Genomic DNA, 18,844 nt, shown 5'->3' with positions numbered 1-18,844 from the left:
GCCTTGGATGGGGAACAGCATCTACAATGTAATTTACCTAACTGATTAATTAATTAATTAATTTAAAAAAGAGAAATACTGAAGTTGTGTTTTATACCATAAAAATGTTGCATATGCTTGGTGATGCTTATATTATCAGGGTTTATTTATTCCTTCCATACTACGAATGTTTTAAGTATTTTTAAACACCACATTGTATATGACTGATACATATAATTGGGTCAATATAAAGATACATTTTGGTCTAAGTGTGGTGATACACATTGTTAGTCATAACCAATACTGACATAGAAGTACTTCTGTGATATTTTTGCTGAAGATACTAATATTAATTTAATCATCAGAAATCATTAGAAAAAACAGATGTTCAAACATTATACAATGTAACTGTTTTGTAATTTAAAAATAATTTCAATAACAGAAAGAAATACTTAGGACAAATTTTGAAATGGGGTATTTGCTATAATTACATTATTAATATGATATTTAACACTGGATTGGATCTATAAGTAAATAATATGTTAAAATCAGAAAATCATTTGAATAAAAGACATAAATTTGTTGTAGTAAGTAGAATTATACATTTCTGAATATATAGTTGTGTTTATTTTAATTGTCTATGTTTTTAGTGTGCAAAACAAACTTTTGATATGGAAATACATACTGAAATGATTACAGTAAGAAAATGTACATATTAACCACATTCTATAATTGCTCTATTATAAAATAATACTCTTAATGATGAGGCATTATATCTGAAGCTTACATTTGTAGTTTAGGACAAGTAATTAGTTGGGTTACTTTCATAAATTAGGTAGGTTTGAACTTTCTAACAAGTTTATAAGGTGATGTTTATATTTCAAATAAAATATATCTCTTTTGTTTATCACTGTGAAAGATTGTAATTAACATAAAAATTATTTTAAAGCATGTATTACAGAAACTGAAAATTAGTTTATTAAAATTCTGTAGGTTGACATTTTGCAAAAAATCATTAATTGTGTCATAAACTTTTTGGGAGGAAATCATAAACAAGCTATACTTGCTGCAAGAAACAGTCAGTGTTTTTAATGGAAGTCTAATGTGTCAAATGTGATTAAATCTGCATAGCAAATATTACAAATGTAATATATGGTAATTGCAAAGTTATATTATATATCAATGGTATGATATTCTTTATCAATATATTGTAGGAATATGTAGAAATATATATGTAGTATATAGATCCAAATATTTATATTGAAACATTAGTGATCTCTTCACTCAGAGTTTAGTTCAGATAATTGATATTCATGTATCATGATTGACAAATATCAACTATCCAAGAAGCTCTGTCATGCTTTGGTTGTGAATAAGTTCAGGAAAGATTATAAACTCCCCCTGGCTTTAATTCACCATGTTTCTGACCTCTTTGATATTTTATGATATCCCACTAGCTTTAATTCAGCATGTTTCAGATGTTTTTAGGTATTTCATAGCACTGTGAATTTAACTTCATCTAGTACAGAGGCTTTTGTTCAGGATGAAGGACAGAGGAGATTTCCTACATCTGCAGGTAGTTTATACCCTCAGATTCACATTTCTCTTATCTTGATATGAAAAAACTTTAGTAACTGGGAGGAACTTATTGGTAATCTTCTACTATTGCAACCTAAGGTGTATTATACAGCTATGTGCAGTTTCATGCAGGCTAGGAATTCCAATAGATCCCCAGCCCATAGGCAATAATTCTCCTTTAATGGTATAGTTAAACACTTAGACACCTGTTTCCTGAACCTTATATTCAAAGATAGCCATATTCAATGACTTAGAGAAACCTGAAGGAATGACAACAAATGTTCTTTCACATGGAGTCACTTGTGAATTAATGAAATTCTAAGTTTATTTCAATTTGGACACCTTAAAGAGTCTTCATAGAATAAAATCTGTTTAACCTGAGCCAATTTGCAAAGAACATAGCAAATAAGCTTAAGGCAAATATGTAAACAAGAAGGAAGTTGTTATTGAAACAAACAAACAAACAAAGTCCTAATGGATTTAGTAGGTTCTGAGAAGCAACAGCAGTTTCTTGTCAGTATTCTTCGGATTCCAAGCAGGGTGTAGATATCAGTTGGGCAGGAGGAGTAGGTGACTGTGCCATTTGGAGAGCTTCCTTGTCAACTTTAGTAAGTTCTGAATGAGAGTGTCAGTATTACCAGATGATGTCATCAACACAATGTCTACTAGTACTCCAAAAGAAAGTCATATGCAGCAAAGAAATTTACTACCAATTTTTGTACAGATGGCAAAATATTTGTGAGAACTGCGAGTACAGGGAGAAATTTATACAGCACTTTCATATATGAAAATTAGGATACTTTTTGATTTGGGTAGACTTTTAAAAGTATTATCACATTTATTACTACAAGTGAATGTGTGTGTGTGTGTGTGTGTGAGAGAGAGAGAGAGAGAAAGAGAGAGAGAGAGAGAGAGAGAGAGAGAGAGAGAGAGAGAGAGAGAGAGAAAATGTTGTGATGTGCTTTGGGAATTTGAGAATAGCTTGTGGGGAGCAAGTAGTCTTCAAACACGAAGGTATTCTAGGTTAAAGTCATGTCCTCAAGCTTTACTGAAAAGATCACTACATAAGAAACCATGTCATTTATTTGGAATTAATAGATATTAAAGAATTCTATAATGTAAGAAAAAAAACAACAGCCACTAATTTTAATAATATTGGGGGAAAATAATGTCAGATTTGAGCTTGCTAAATAATAAGTTTAGGCCTAAAGGAAAGCAAATTAGAGATTTAGTTGCATTTTATTATATCTAGTTGGAAGGTTTCTTATTAATTTTTAAAATTATTTCTTTATTTTTGAAATTAAATGTTTTCTTCTTCAAAACACTTCCCTATAATTGTCCTATTTTTTCAAATTAATGGAACTTTTTTCATTAAGTTATTATATAAATGTATAAATATATACATATATGTCATGATCGCCTACTTATTCTGCAAAATGTTACATGTATGTATATTTTTAGGGCTGATCATTTGGTACTGGATATTTTGATTATATGGTCATTATTTATACATGCATTGTCCCATAGATACAAGATTTTAAAATTAGAGAGGTAATAAGATATTAGATACCTGCACCATACCCAGTAATAGCCTTAAAACCAACAAATGTGACATCTCTAATCCTTGAACTAAATTGGAGTCTGAGTCCTTTTCTAGACATTGAGGAATTATGCCACTTCAAGCTTACTAAAATCTTAATTATTAATCATTTAAACCATGTAAGATTATTTTCTTACAAGAGGCTTTACTCTGATACAAAGTAAAAGTAAAATATTGCCAATCCTATAAGCATCTATCAAATAAGCCTGTTAATAACCTAGGTAAGACAAAAGTCCCTAAGGAAAAAGTACATTTTCTACATATTTTAAAATAACATAAATCTGGTTAATGTTGATGAAGACATTGGTCTGTTTAGCTTTTGTGAACTCTCACTCCTGTAAGTGTGCTTTTCTTGCTGTGCAATGAATTCTGCCTGTCATTTAGGCTACAGTGTGGGGCTTTATGCCTTATCTGAATTTATTTCTGAAGATGTTGAGGAACTGAGGGGTGTCCTGATCAACTTTCTAGTGGTATTTTTGGTGTTACTTTCCTGTTGGCATTTGTTAGTGGTCATGCAGAGTTACAATTGTATTCAATTGCTCTTTCTTATATCTAGGCAGTGTTGTATCCAGGTATTGTATCCTTCCTTTAAGTTGAAATTAGAGAATCTTTCAGATCCTTTATGTTTAAATCTCCTTTAGTATATTATTGTAATGATACACACTACTATGGCATCTCACAAACAATCCCATTATGGGAAATTTGTGTTTTCAATTGCTTACTTTTTTTTACCTTGTACTTCACATACCTGCTACATTGCTGATGACCTAATTCAGGTAAGTTCTACAAAAGATTGTAGTCTTTAGATAGCATGTCAATCACTGTGTGATAAGATCATTATATTTAATATAATTAGATCATATTAAAATGTTAGACTTTGAATGTCATTTATTGTATCAACAATCTCCTAAGGAGCACTTATAGATTCTTGTGCAGTTGTTATTAAAATGATACTTTCTTTTTTCCTCTCTTTCTTTTTTCTCTTCTCTTTCCTATTTCCTTTTCTTTCCTTTCCCTTTCTTTCATTTTTTGTTTTTGCTTGTTTTCCCAGATTTTTGCAGGAAGGTAATTCTCTCACAGCTGTGAAAGACAACTGTTAATTTGCCATGTACCAAAGACAAAATTATTCACATTTAAAGAAAAAGCTGCTCTTGCCAGACAAGTATTCCCAGAATCAGACAAGGTAAGAAACATTTGATTCCCAGTTTCCTGAACAAAAACATAGTTCTGTATTTGTTCACTTATATTGTTTTATTTATTTATTTTTTTTGGATAATTTATTTACATTTTAGATGCCATCCCCTTTCCCCACTTCCCCTCCCTAGAAAACCCTTATCCCATGCCCCCTTTTCCTTCTTGCTTTTATACATTTTTTTAAAAAATGTTAATCAAAGGCTTTATAAGTTTGGTAATGCTCAATCAGAAGTGTAACCCAATACCCAACCTAGATGTATAAACTATCTTTGGCTGGTGGAGACACGTGAACATCTGCCTCCATGCCCCCCCTCTCTTTTCCTCTCTTTCTCTCTTTCATCACCTAGCTTCTCCTCTCCTTCTTCTTCTTTTCTCCTTACTCATTCTCTTCCTCTTGGTATTCCTTCACAATTAGCTCCTCCTACATATCACCCTTCCTGTTAAAATAAAACTTTTGTCTCAAAATACAATTAGAGCTATTTGTACCAGTGAGGTACAAGATATTCCCCAATACCCAGTCCATCATTCTGTTGACTAACCAGAACCTCTGTCATCTCTCCTAACTGAAACACTCAGTTTTGAACCTGGCTTTTTTCTTGGCTTTAGAATGAATGTCAGCTGAAAACCATCCACTCAGATCTTTTCTCTCAAAGTAAATAGCCAGGACTGGCTATGAGACTATAGGTCTATAGTTAACTGAAATTATGGGAAGCACTGAGCATAGCTTCTAAAACTTAGCCAATTTATAGAGAGTGCTGAACATCTGGACAGTCCCTATACTACAGAACACTGGAGCATCAAACCTCCTGATCAACTGCTTTTTAAATGTTTTAATTTTAATATTTTAAATTTACTTTACCTCTTACTCACTGCCTCTTCACTCATCTTTTTGCAGTTCCACTCTTGGAATTCCCTCTTCCCATTGTGTCTTTTCCTTCTCTTTAGAGAAAGGGAGCTCTCCCTGGGTACCACCTCTCACACTGGAACATTTAGTCCATGCAGGTCTAGACATATCCTGTTTCACTGAGGCCCATCCAGGCAGTCCAAGTGTGGGGGTGAGCAGAAGAAGATCTAATAGCAATCAGCAGAGACCAAAACAGCATGGCTCCATTTGCTAGGGATCCCACATGAAGACCAAGCTGCACATTTGCTACAAATATGTATGTGGTCTAGGTCCAGCTCCTGCATGTTCCCTGGTTTGTTGCCCAGCCTCTGTGAGCTCTAGTGGTCCTAGATCACTTAACTCTGTGAATCTTCTTGTGGTGTCCTAACTCCTCCAATTTGCTCATGTCTATCCCTAATTTTATCACAAGACTCCCTGTGTTCCAATTGACTTTTGGCTGAGGGTCTATGCATCTATCTCCATCTGCTGAAGGATGAATCCTCTCAGGAGACAGTTATGCTATATTCCTGTCTGGAAGTAGAACAGACTATCATTAATAGTGTCAGGGGTTAGCTATCTCACATGGAATTGGTCTTAAGTTTGGGCAGTGTTTGGTTTGTGGTTCCCTCTGTCCCTGCCTGACTTTTATCCCTGTACATCTTGTAGGCAAGACAATTTTTCAGTTGAAGGTTTTGTGAGTAGATTTTTGTACCCTATCCTCCTCTGAAAATCCTGCTTGGCTACAGGAAGTAACAATTTCTTGCTCTATACCCTTGTCTGGTAGGAATTTAGGCTAGAATCACCTCCATGGACTCCCATATCTTCTCTCTTTCCAGACCTCTGATTAGTCACTAGAGATGCTCCCCCGCCTCCAAGAGTTCTCTAATCACTCCCTGGTTTCTCTTACATCCCTTCTCTCAATACCTGATCACCAACCATGTTTCCCTCCTTACTGCCTCTCTCATACCCAGTTTCTGATCTCCATTCACCTCACATGAATATTTTGTTTCACTTTCTATGTGAGATTTCTGCATCCTCCCTTTTGGTCTCCTTATTACCCAGTTTTTTTTTTTTTGGGGGGGGGGTCTATGGATTATAGCATGGTTATCCTGCACTTTATGGCTAATGTCCACTTATAAGTGAGCACATTAAAATCCGTCTTTTTGGCTCTGAGTTACCTCAGGATGATATTCTCAAGTTCCATCCAGCTGCCTGCAAAATTCATGACATCTTAGTTCTCAATAGCTGAATAATATTCCATTGTGTAGATGTACACCATTTTCTTTACCCATTCTTCAGTTGAGGGACATCTAGTTTTATTTTTTTCTGTTTCTGTCTATCACAAATAAATCTGCTATGAACATAGTTTAACAAGTGACCCTGTGGTATCCTGGGGTATTTACTTTTTTAATGATTAACATATAATACATGGTGACTGAATCATCCTTAACAATAACCATATTAGAGGACTTTCAGGCATTAGTTATCAGCCCTAAACCCTCATTAGGACTTCAGACTCTAAGTTGTAAATTATATTATCATTGGCTACATGTGACTATCATGTTCTTTTTAAAAGTTTAAATATTTCTTGTTCTTTGGCTGTACTTTCATGGGATGAATGAAGATTTCCAAACTCAGATATAAAGAACTACTTTTGAAAAATGAATCTATGATTTCATGTTCCAAAGTCTCTTTGCAGAAATAATGTTCTTTTCTTTGTTTCCCAGATCATTCAATCTGTGGCTAAGCATCATAAAATTAGAAATCATTTTAATTTCTCTTGAAGACCTCAATCTTCTGGAAAGGTAGAATACAGCCATCAGGCTCTGCAGTTACCATTAAACAGTTTTGTAAAACAGATGCAACTTAGTAGGAAAGCAGTATTGCAGATATTCCTCCTGAGTGTTTAAGTGTTAAGTTTGGGGCTTTAGTTCTTTAGAGATGTTTTAAAACGTTAAAATGAATGAGTAAATCTGCAGCACTCCAATTACTGCTCAGACAAATAGTATTTGAGTCTTATGTCTTATGCTGGTATGGAATTTAATATCTATTACTCCCTGGAAGTTTATTATTAGATAACTATCTACACATAGGTCCCTTGAGCCAGGAACTGTAAAAGATTTTGTATCAAGTAAAATAGTTTCTGATAAAAAAACAAAGACGTGTGCTTGTCCTGGTGTAAACTCAATCTATATTGCCCTTTATACCATCTGTGTAGCATAAATTCTTCATGGAATTTTAATTGTCCAATAGACATTAAAATAATTTTAATCATTTTAATGAAATTAGGAAATATAGTCTCTTTGACTGTTAATCACCTCAATGTATAATGCTGTGTTCTACATTTTAATCTATGTATTTCATGTAAGACTATATATATGTGTGTGTGTATATATATATATATATATATATATATATATATATATATCTTTATATGTACAAATATGTGTAATAATTACCTATTAAGTCATTTTGAGGCAATTCGTTGCTCTGTATAGTATACTGGATTAACTTTGACTATTTTATTGTAGCTGACCATTAATTCATGATAATTTTTCTGTTTCATCTTTCTAAGAGTTGTATTTGCAGATAGTACCACATTTTTTATTACATTTTGAGGGTTTTTTTGGGGGGGGCTGGAAATAAGAAGGTATGGAAACTGAGGACAGTCCTGGTAAACTCACATGAGTTATCCAAAAAAGAAATCTAGAATATTTGTTGGAGTAAAGAGGAAAAACCAGGCAAAAAAGCTGGATCCCTGATATTGCCTAGAAGGAGTGTCAATGAACAGAGAATATTTTTTTTCCTTAGGAGTCAGAAATCTGGGTAGATTAGCAGTGGAAGTCTATGAGCAGTTGCATCAAGGATTCTTGTTATCCATAGAGCATATTTCTTATAGGTGATCATAATCCCTTCTATTTTTCTTGCCTTTGAGTATATTATATTTCTTTTTAGCTTTCAGCTTTAGACTTGTTTTCTTTAGGTTATAAATCTGTATTTTCTCTTTAACACAGGAGGTCATTTTTTTGTTTGGTAAGAACAAATATTTCACATCTACATCAAAAGAAAATATTGGACTTTTGACCTACTGGTTTTAGCAACAGTTTCTACTCATTATTCACACTATTTGTATCACAGTGTCATAAACAGGTAGCAAACTTAAGAAGTAGTGTTGTCTAGAACTGTCAGTTCTTTAGATGATCCCATGACAAAATTCTTGACAAGAAGAAATTTAAGGAAGGACAGTTTTGTTCTGGTTTATAGGCCAAATAGTTGCCTAGAATTATGACTGAGTAGGCATGGCAACAAGACTAAGTATTGATGGTTACATTGTATCTACAGTCAACAAACATGGAGGGTAGAATGCTGTTTCTTAAATTACTTTGTTAAAAACAGCTTTAGTTTTATTTGAGATGAAGGGCAATGTTTTTAACATAAAACTATCCTTTAAAATAATTACTTATTCACAATAAAGTAATTAATGCTAAGTTCAAAGATATCTAAAGATTTCAGGAACTGGGTTCTACTTTTTGTATAATGCTGATAAGATTTTTTAACTAAACTATTACTACAAATTTGGGATGGGGAGTAATGGCTTTAATTTTATGCAATTTATTTTAAAAGACTAATAATTTTATCATGTAGTAAGTCCATTAATTATATATATTTTAGGTGAGCAAAATTCTTAACATTTATCATGTTTATAGAAGCAAATTTATTAGTCAACTTATAGATTCTGGTAAAACTGTCCCACCTATAAACTACAGTTCCCAGTGATGAATGCTAAAACGGAAGTTTAAAAAGCAATGAAGTTTAAATGAGTTAAAGAAATTCAAATAAAAATATTTTGCTTTAAAATTAATAATTAATTTTATACATTTTTGGAAAGAAATATTCAGAATACAAAATATTTTGTACAGTATATTTTATACATTTTTATACAATAGGCTTATTAAAATCAAAGTAGAACCCCTTATCCCATCACTCCTCCTTGTAATTCTGTGAGGGTGTGATTTTCCAGTTTCTATGATGCTGTTTCCATTAACATAAACTGCCTCCTAAATTTCTAAATCCTTCCATTTGTGTTATTAAATCTCCCATTTTTCTTTTTTCCTTTTTTTCCTTTTTTTCTTTTTCTTCTTCTTCTTCTTTTTTAAATTGGGTATTATATTTACATTTCAGATTTTATCCCCTTACCCCACTTCCTCCCATCACCCAGAAACCTCCTATTCCATCCCCCTCCTCATGCTTCTATGAGGCTGTGCCCCAACCTACACCCCGCCCCTACTACCCCCTCCCCACCCTCACAATCTCTCCCTACTCTGTGTTCATTTTTCATGGGACCAAGAATCTCCTCTCCCACCTATGCCTGACAAGGCCATCCTCCCCTACATATACCACTGGAGTCATGGGTCCCTCCCTATGTGCTCCCAAGCTGGTGGTTTAGACCCTAGGGGTCGCTGGTTGTTATGTATTGTTGCTTTACTCCCGGGGTCACAAACTCTTTCTGCTTCTCCAGTCTCTAAGTTCTCCATTAGGAAACCCTTAATCATATCAGTGGTTAACTGTGAGCATCTTCTGAATGTGTTAGTCTTTGGCAGACCTCTAAGGAGACATCTATATCATGTTCTTGACAGCATGCACTTCCAGCCATCCACATCAGTGTCTAGCTTAGGTGACTGTACATGGGATGAATACCCAGGTGGAATGGTCTCCTGATGGCAGAAGTCCATAGAATTGACGTTACACACATTTCTATATTAATGTTCATTTTGATTAGGGACCTGTCTGCTCCTGACAGCTTTCTGTCTTGGATTCTAAGAAGAAATTGAGCATCTTTGGAGTTACTCCAGTTGTGGGGAGACAGCCACTAGGCAAGAACTGCCTCTTTTCATCTACAGACAAATTACTGTCCAGGAAAGGACAGACTTGCAGAATAGTCGACTGATTACATCTGCCTAGACAGAGTAATCAGCCCTTAATAATTCTGCATCACTAAGGTCTGCCAGATGATTCTGGGCCAGAAGGCTGAAAATTTGATGCTCCAACGTTCTGTAGTATAGGGACTGTCCAGGTGTTCAGCGGTCTCTATAAATTGGCTAAGTTTTAGAAGTTATGCTCAGTGATTCCCATAATTTCAGTTAACTCAGTCATTCTGGATTTCTGATGGGGTTGAAGACCTATAGTCTCATAGCCAATCCTGGCTATTTACTTTGAGAGAAAAGATCTGAGTGGATGGTTTTCAGCTGACATTCATTCTAAAGCCAAGAAAAAAGCCAGGTTCAAAACTAAGTGTTTTAGTTAGGAGAGATGACAGAGGTTCTGGTTAGTCAACAAAATGATAGTCTTGGTATTAGGACTACCTTGTACCTCACTGTTACAAATAGGCATAACTATTCTCTAATTGTATTTTGAGAGAAAAGTTTTATTTTAACAGGAAGGGTGATATGTAGGAGGAGTTAATTGGGAAGGAGTACCGAGAGGAAGAGATGGAGTAAGGAGAGGAGAAGATGATGGAGTGGAGAACCTAGGTGATAAGAGAAAGAGAGGGAGGCATGAAGGCAGATGTTCACATGTCTCCACCAGCCAAAGATAGTTTATATATCTAGGTTGGGTATTGGGTTACACTTCTGACTGAGCATTACGAAACTCATAAAGCCTTTGATTAACATTTAAAAATGTATAAAAACAAAACGGAAAAGGGGGCATGGGATAGGGGTTTTCTAGAGAGGGGAAATGGGAAAAGGGGATGGCATCTGAAATGTAAATAAAATATTGAATAAAAAATCAAAGTAGAAATAACTTTCTAGTAGTTAAATTTCATTTCATCATAGAGGAATACTATTATATCCTTTTTGAGGAACAAACAGAACAAAACAAAACTTCTTTAGGCTTCTTTAGGCCTTGATCTCTCAAGAACCTATCCTGCTCCAGCCTCCTGAGCCACTAGGATTATAGACTCAACAAGTCAAAGAAAGAAAGCCAGTAAGCAGCACCTCTCAATGGTCTTTGCATCAACTCCTGTGTGGGGCCTTGGATGAGGTAACTCCATTTAACCTGCGATCTTCAGTCAAGTAGTACACAGGTAGAGGGCATGATTAGCAAGTCTCTACCTCCAGAGATTAAAATATTAATGAGTTATCTAAAGGCCAGGGGGCATAGCTAATTAAGTTATTCCTGCCCCCTTTCCCTTTCCCTATAAAAAGCCAGGCCCCCTGACTTTTGGTGGGGAAGCATATGCCATCTACACCCACTCACCACACCATGAACAATAAAAGCTTTGGAAAACCGGACTCCACGTGTTTCCTGGGCCTGCCACCGCCAGGTTCCCAGCCTTTGGATCCTTGAACTACAGCCACCGGCCCACGGCAGCTGTGTGAATGTGGGACCCTCAGCTGGTGGTGTGGGAAGCCCTCCGGGACCCTGGACCTCAGTGGGACCCCGTCGCTGGACCTCTCCCCTCATGAGGTTTTTTTTTTTCCCCACACTCCCGCCTTCAGGTTTCCATCCTGTTTGACCTCTTTCAGTGATGGACTACCACTTGGAGTGTAAGCCAAATAAACTCTTTCCTCTTCAACTTTCTTTTGTTCATGATGGTCCATCATAGCAATGATAACCAGCATGTAGGACATAGAGACAATGTTAGCAGAGAAAGCAGGTTATTGGTTCTCTCCATTTATTGGTTCTCTCCTAAATAACATAACTTAAATCTTGAGAACCATTTTATGGTTTGAGAGTAAATCAACAAGACAATCAACCTGTAGACTTTGGTAGCTTTCAGGGAGACAAATACCCATGATGTATGAATTAGAGATCAGGAAATCAGGCAGTCTCAGCAATAAAAGTTAGCAAGTAGCTGCAGGGTAATGAGAAAGAGTGAGAATGTCCAGATGGAAATTGAAAGAAGCTAGAAACCCTTTCATATTTTGCCATAAAACAATTAAAATTATAGAGTGAATCTCTTGTGCACTTTGTAAAAGCATTAGACTGTCAGTAAAAAATCCTATGGCCAATGAACTGAGGCAGGAAATAGGAGGTAGGAGTTGTAGCAGAGAGGTAGAGGGGAATTCTGGGAAAGATACAGGAACAAGAGATTTACCCTAAAATTCTGAAGGGGAAGGTCACATAAACTTGAGAAGAAGTAACCTACCATGTGTCAAACAGAGAATAAAATAAATGGGTGAAATAACTAACAAGCTAGTTGGAGAACATAACCAAGGTTATTAACCTAGACATTTATTCATTAAAAACACTTTAGGTTTTATTTCTTGTGTATGAGTGATTTTCCTACGTGTATGTATGTGTAAGCTTGTTGTGCCTAGTGCCAAGGTAATCAAGAGAATCCTACTTGCTTAGAACTAAAATTACAGATAGTTGTGTATCACTAAAACACATAGGTTTGTTTCCATGATGACTTTAAATCTCATCAACAATCAAGGTTTTTCAATACAGATGAAATGTGACTCATCATTTGTAACATTTGTGCATAATATTCTGGCAGATATATAACAATATTTTACAAGTAGAATGTAGGAAGCAAATCACCATAAGTGCTCCTTTCCATTCCTTTACTTCTTGTCTAGATTTTTTTTTTTACTACTTTAAGAAATTCTCAGTAAAAAGTAAAACTTTAAGGTAGATGTATCTAGAAAACTAACAAATTTGAATCACATTTGAATTAGTTATCAGCACTGCAAAGTGATTTGGATGTGAAGAATGATATGTAATACCAAAAGAGGACTATAAAAAGGTTACTTTTTATGTCACTGGTGTTTTTTTCAGAAAAGAAACAGCATTTTAAAGATTGACTAACAGCATTTAAAACAGGGTAAAACAAAGTAGAAGTTGTATAGTTCAGAGGAAGCACTGAGTAAATGAAGTTCTGGTTTAATGTACATTTTTGACATGGTTATTTCCATGCCATGGACTCCAAGCCTCATATACAGTTAGAAATTAGCAAAGCCATTCATTTTGAGCCAGGCTACAGAGATGGCAAAGCTTTCCTCTGGGAGTTTGAGTGCTTATCAATGCATATCAAATCTAGCAAGTATGGCTTCCTCTTCCTGAATGTTCTCAGCCAGAGTCTACTCACCTACAAAGAACTACAGACACCACCAAACCCCTTCCCATGTGCTGTAAGTAAATGCACTTATGTTCCTCATTACAGCAATAATAGGTATGGGAATATAAACCTGAACTAACCCCAGATATGCACATATGTCTGTGTAGCTGTATTTTTCTTATGCTATTGTTGTCCCTAGGTCATTGTTTCATGACTTTGGCTCTACAGGTGATCTTAACTTGGGACAAGAAGTATGATATATCATAGATTTCACAGAAAATCTCTCATATCTGGTATTATGGCTAAAAAGTGTTTTTAATAGGTAGGCCATAACATAAAGTGGGAGAAAGATGATTCATCAACTTTAAAGGCTTCTCCACAGCAGGAACAATGACCAGAGTGAAGAGGCAGTCTTCAGAGTGGGTGAAAAGACATGACTGCTAACTAGTCACCTCAAAGAAAATTTTGTTTTCTCAACATATGTACTCAAATAGTAAATACAAAAGACTCAAATAAGCAAATGAACTCAACAAATATTTCCCCAAAAATATAATTAACAAAGAATTATAAAATAAAATCTTAGCCTCTAGAGAAATGGATATGTAGAGAACATTGAGAATCATTTCTACTCTAATTAGAATGTATAGAAACCCAAACAAATAATGGAGGAAGGAAAATTTTATACTTCAGGAAGAGATATTAAACAGATCTTCAAGTGTTGAAGTTCATACAAAGAATCCATAATCAAAACATGGAATTATCATGTGGGTCACCTATAACCCAACTGATCATACAACTTAATGAAGGTAAACTAGCATACACAGAAATAGCTATAAATTTATGCTCAGAAAGCACTATGCACAATTGTCAAGTCATGAAATTAGTCTAAGTTTGTCTCTCAACACTTGAATGGGTAACATCAATGTGTTTTAATGATACTATGATTGCTGTTCAATCCAGAAATGGAGGGAACACTTGAGAGACAATTTTGGCATGGATTGAAGTAGATGAGTGTACTTGCAGTCCAGACCTTTGAGTTAGGAAGAGCTACACTTTTGATCTTGATCTTGAGGTGGGAAGATATACCTTTAGTCTGGGCTACACCTTCTACTGGAACATAAGACCACAGAAAGGGGGAGGTATATAAGGACATGTAAAATAGAAAGACTTGCCTTTGTCTGATTTTTCTCCCTTCCATTGTCCATTTCTTTACTGACATTAAAGTCTACTTTTTTGTAATTTTAGCATCTACTGAAGACCAACTGACATGTCTAGACTTGTAGACTGAACAACTTCTGGATTCTTCAACTTTATATTCATTGTCAACCATAGTTGAATTACTTGCATCATAGCTTGTGTTTCTAATAAGTCCATATGTATGTGTGAGGGAGGGTATAATCAAGAGAGAGAGAGAGAGAATTTCATTCATATTATGGAAATAATAAGGCTGAGATAAATAGATGAGTCATCAGTTTAAAGAGTATCTAGCTCTTTCAGAGGACCCAAGTTCAATTAATTCCTAGCACTCGAGCTAGGCACCTCATGGCTGCCTACAATTCTATCTCCATTTAGCATCTAATGGCTTTGTCCTCTATGGACACTGACAGTCATGTGTATATATCTACATTCATAGACCCATGCACATACATATAATAAAATAATACAATCAAATCTTAATAAATATAACAGCATATGAAAACAGAAGGGGTACTTATTTTTAGGAGGATGGGGATTAGAAAGAGGCAGAGAGATAAAACAGAGCAACATTATTTTAAATGATCATATTAATTTATATAAATGTATAAGTGCATGATAATAAAATCACTAGTCTTATACACATTGTACATCCAGGCATTCAGAGCACTAAGTTGAGAGTTCATAGTCAGTATAGGCAACATTGTTCAGGGAAAGCATTTCAAATATAAACTAAAGAAAGAAAATATTTCAGTATACCTTGTATTACCTAGAAATACTAATCTAGTACTTTCAAATTACTTTAAATGACATGTCAACTATACTGAAGTGACTTTTCTGTAACTTTTAAAGATATAAAAGTAGTTCACATTTCTTTTTTTAAGTTTTGCTTTGGTAAATCCATTGTCCTTATCTCTCAAAAGCAATATAATGAATTTAGTCTAAAATTATTTCTTAAAGTAGAGCTCTATGAAATTTTGTATGAGAAAGAACCTTTTTGAGAATTTTTTTTCACTTAAACATTTCAGTGAACTTTTTATCATGTCTGTTGATCAATATATCACATCAAGAAATTACATGGTTGCCAGGTGGTAGTGGCACACGCCTTTAATCCCAGCACTTGGGAGGCAGAGGCAGGCAGATTTCTGAGTTCAGGGCCAGCCTGGTCTACAGAGTGAGTGCCAGGACAGCCAGGGCTACACAGAGAAACCCTGTCTAGAAAAAACAAAACAAAACAAAACAAAACAAAAAGAAATTACATGGTTGTTTAGTCAGTTTCTTATATTCAATAACTTTATAACCAATCTAGAAAGAGGCTTAAAAATAAACAATGCATTTCAAATAGAAACCTTGACTAGAATCCAGTTGAGTAGAGAATTGAATTGACTACTTAGTAGACTGATGTTGGCATACTTAACAGAGAAGTTCTTTTAATAAAACACACACACCTGAACGCACATACATATATTCACACATAGGAGACTTTGAAGAAATTCTTCTAAATTCTGAAAAGAATGCAAAAAGTGTATTTTTTATATTGGTAGGGAAGGAGAGATGATGGTGATGGTGATGGTGATGGTGATGATGATGGTGGTGGTGGTGGTAGTGATGATGATGATGGTGGTGGTGGTGGTGGTAGTGGTGGTGGTGATGAATTTGTTTTCAGGCATTCACTAAAATTCTTCATTTCTGAATGTGTTTGTGTCCCACATCTATAAGGTGCTATGGAATAACCAGGCACAAAAAGGTCAATTTTCAATCACGTTTGTTTTGATAGACTATATGATTATTCTGCTATAAGAATGAGAAAGTACATCCATAAAATCTAACTAACATAACTCTAAAAACATGATAGTTATAAGATTGAAACTACTAGACAAAGAAAATTTACAGGCAAAGTTCATGAATCTTCAACACTACATGAAAAATTACACCAAAGAGAGAAATACTGAGCATGAATTAGTCTTCTCCAATAAATAGAACACAAATTAGGTATTTATACCAAATGATAAGCCCTGAAAAATATATACAAATATCAAAATAAATCTGATTACATTCCAAAAACTACAAAGATATTAACATGCATATCTGTAAGTTCTAAGTATGGAGAAAACTTGTGTTAAACTTCTTTCATTTGCATAATTAATGCAATAAACCTAACAACATTCAAAAATTTAAATACATATATATGCAAAAACTGTTAACATTTGATTAGCCTGGCTCTCTAAAGAAACAGAACTGAAAAAAAAAAAAAAAAAAGAAACAGAACTGATAGAATGATTATATATTAAAAGTAGAAATATTAGATTGGCTTATATAATATGGTTTGGAAAGTTCAAAAAAGGCTGTTTTACAAACAAGAGGCCAGGAACCAAGTGTATGAGGCTAAGAACCTAGGATGTTTAGTCTTTGAGCCTGAGCAATTCAGTGATTTAGCTTTCCCAATCTGTTGCTGAAACCCTCAAGAAATTCTAGGGAGTTAGTTGTCTTTAAACTATACTGGAAATACAAAAAAGACTTAATTCTAATATCATCAACAAGCTGCAGAAGATGTGGTGGCAGCAACAAATTAGATGCATTTGCCAGCAACAGAGAAGGAAAAAAAAAAAAAAAAACAAAAAAACAAAAGCAAATCTTCCTTCTTTCTATGAAAATAAAAGTCTTCACAATTTAGGACAGATATGCCCCCTTCAAAGAACACAATCAAGAAAGCCTATGTAGGTCTACTTAATGTCTTGATTTTTAGCTGATTTCAGATTCAGCCAAATTCACAGCAGAGATTAACCCTTAAAACAATACTAAACAACAACAAAACCCCAGTGATTTGTCAACATTTTCTTGAACCATAAATGATCTGTGAAATTATTAAAGATATCCAATTTACTTGTTTTTCCGATTTTCTTGATTTGAAAAGAACATTGAGAGATTACAATGTGGAATCATGTCTTTCTTCAAAAATCCCTGCTAAGATCCTTAGAAAAAATTCTAATGGATAAAGGGCTGTTTCTGAACCTAACTAGTTTCTTTACTCATTGCTATTCAGTTAGCCAAATTAGCCAATGTAGCAATAACAATGATAAGAATACAGAATTGATTCAATGGCACTATTTATCACAATTTGGAATTGACCTGGAAAAATTACTCTGACTGTAATATTTTTAATATATAACATTGAAAAACAAAATTAAATACTATAAATTTATACAAATAGATGAAAGTTTTATTCTCTTGTAAATTAATACTTAAAATTCTGTCTAAGTTATCTTATTAACTCTGGATTTTTATGTCTCCATTTTGTATTTTATACTTACAAAACAGTATTTAAATTTCAAGTTACAAACAACATAATTGAGGACAGTAATTTTGAAACAAAAAACCATGAGAACACAAATACCAATTCAGTTAGCAACAAATCAATTATTTATTTCTCAGTAATTATTACCTGTTTTCTTTGCATATTTTCTGATGAACTATCTAGGCTTTATCATACAACTAGAAATTTGTTCACCACAAATTTTTATTAATTCTATATTAAATTATATTCAAAATTTATCTGTCTAAAAGAGAAAAATAAACTTTATTTTTTATAGTTTCCATAATAACATCAGATATTTTACTTGTTTTGTATCTATATGTAGTTTGCAGGAATTTTATCAGTCTAATGGCTTGAGTGCTGTTATTTCACAAGATAATAAGATATTAACAAATTTCCAAGCATCTTCTCATTTGAAGAAAGACTTTAGAACAACTTTTAAACTCATTGGATTAAAGTCACCTTAGAATAGTCTTGTACCATAAAAGTAAATTTCCTACATAACTAATGATCTATGGGAGAACAACACAATCATAATATAAAGGAAGTCACAAATTTCTATGTTCTAATATAACAGTAATCATATACTATTCTGAATTTTCCAAATTGTGTTCTGTAAAAACAAGTTGATAGGCTGCATCAACATTCAATATAATGCAAGTAAAATAGTGGTTTGATATGATGCTGCTTGTACTCAAATGATAAATTCTAGAACCAAAGACCTTATTACTCCAAGATGAGGAGATCCTTACACATACTCTCCTTTCTTGTATAAACCTTGCCCCCCACCAAGTTACCTGTGATAGGTTAATAATGATGCCTACAGCCTTTAGCTTAGTAGAAGACAGATTGGTGGGGCTTTAGTTCCTGAACTTGGGGTTTGAGGTAGGGAATCCAGGAGGGAAAAGGGAAAAGAAGAAAAGAAAGAAGTTCACATTGAGTAGGAGGATCATGCTAGTATGGCCATGAGGGAGTAGGAGCCACCCAGGTAGAACATGGCAAGTGATATTTCAGGGTAATTGAAAGGGGAATAGACAAAAT

The sequence above is a fragment of the Arvicanthis niloticus genome, chromosome 2 (assembly GCF_011762505.2).
Source record: "Arvicanthis niloticus isolate mArvNil1 chromosome 2, mArvNil1.pat.X, whole genome shotgun sequence".
In the NCBI taxonomy this organism is placed as follows: Eukaryota; Metazoa; Chordata; class Mammalia; order Rodentia; family Muridae; genus Arvicanthis; species Arvicanthis niloticus.
The sequence above is the reverse complement of the archived record's forward strand: the minus strand, read 5'-3'. Positions refer to the sequence as shown.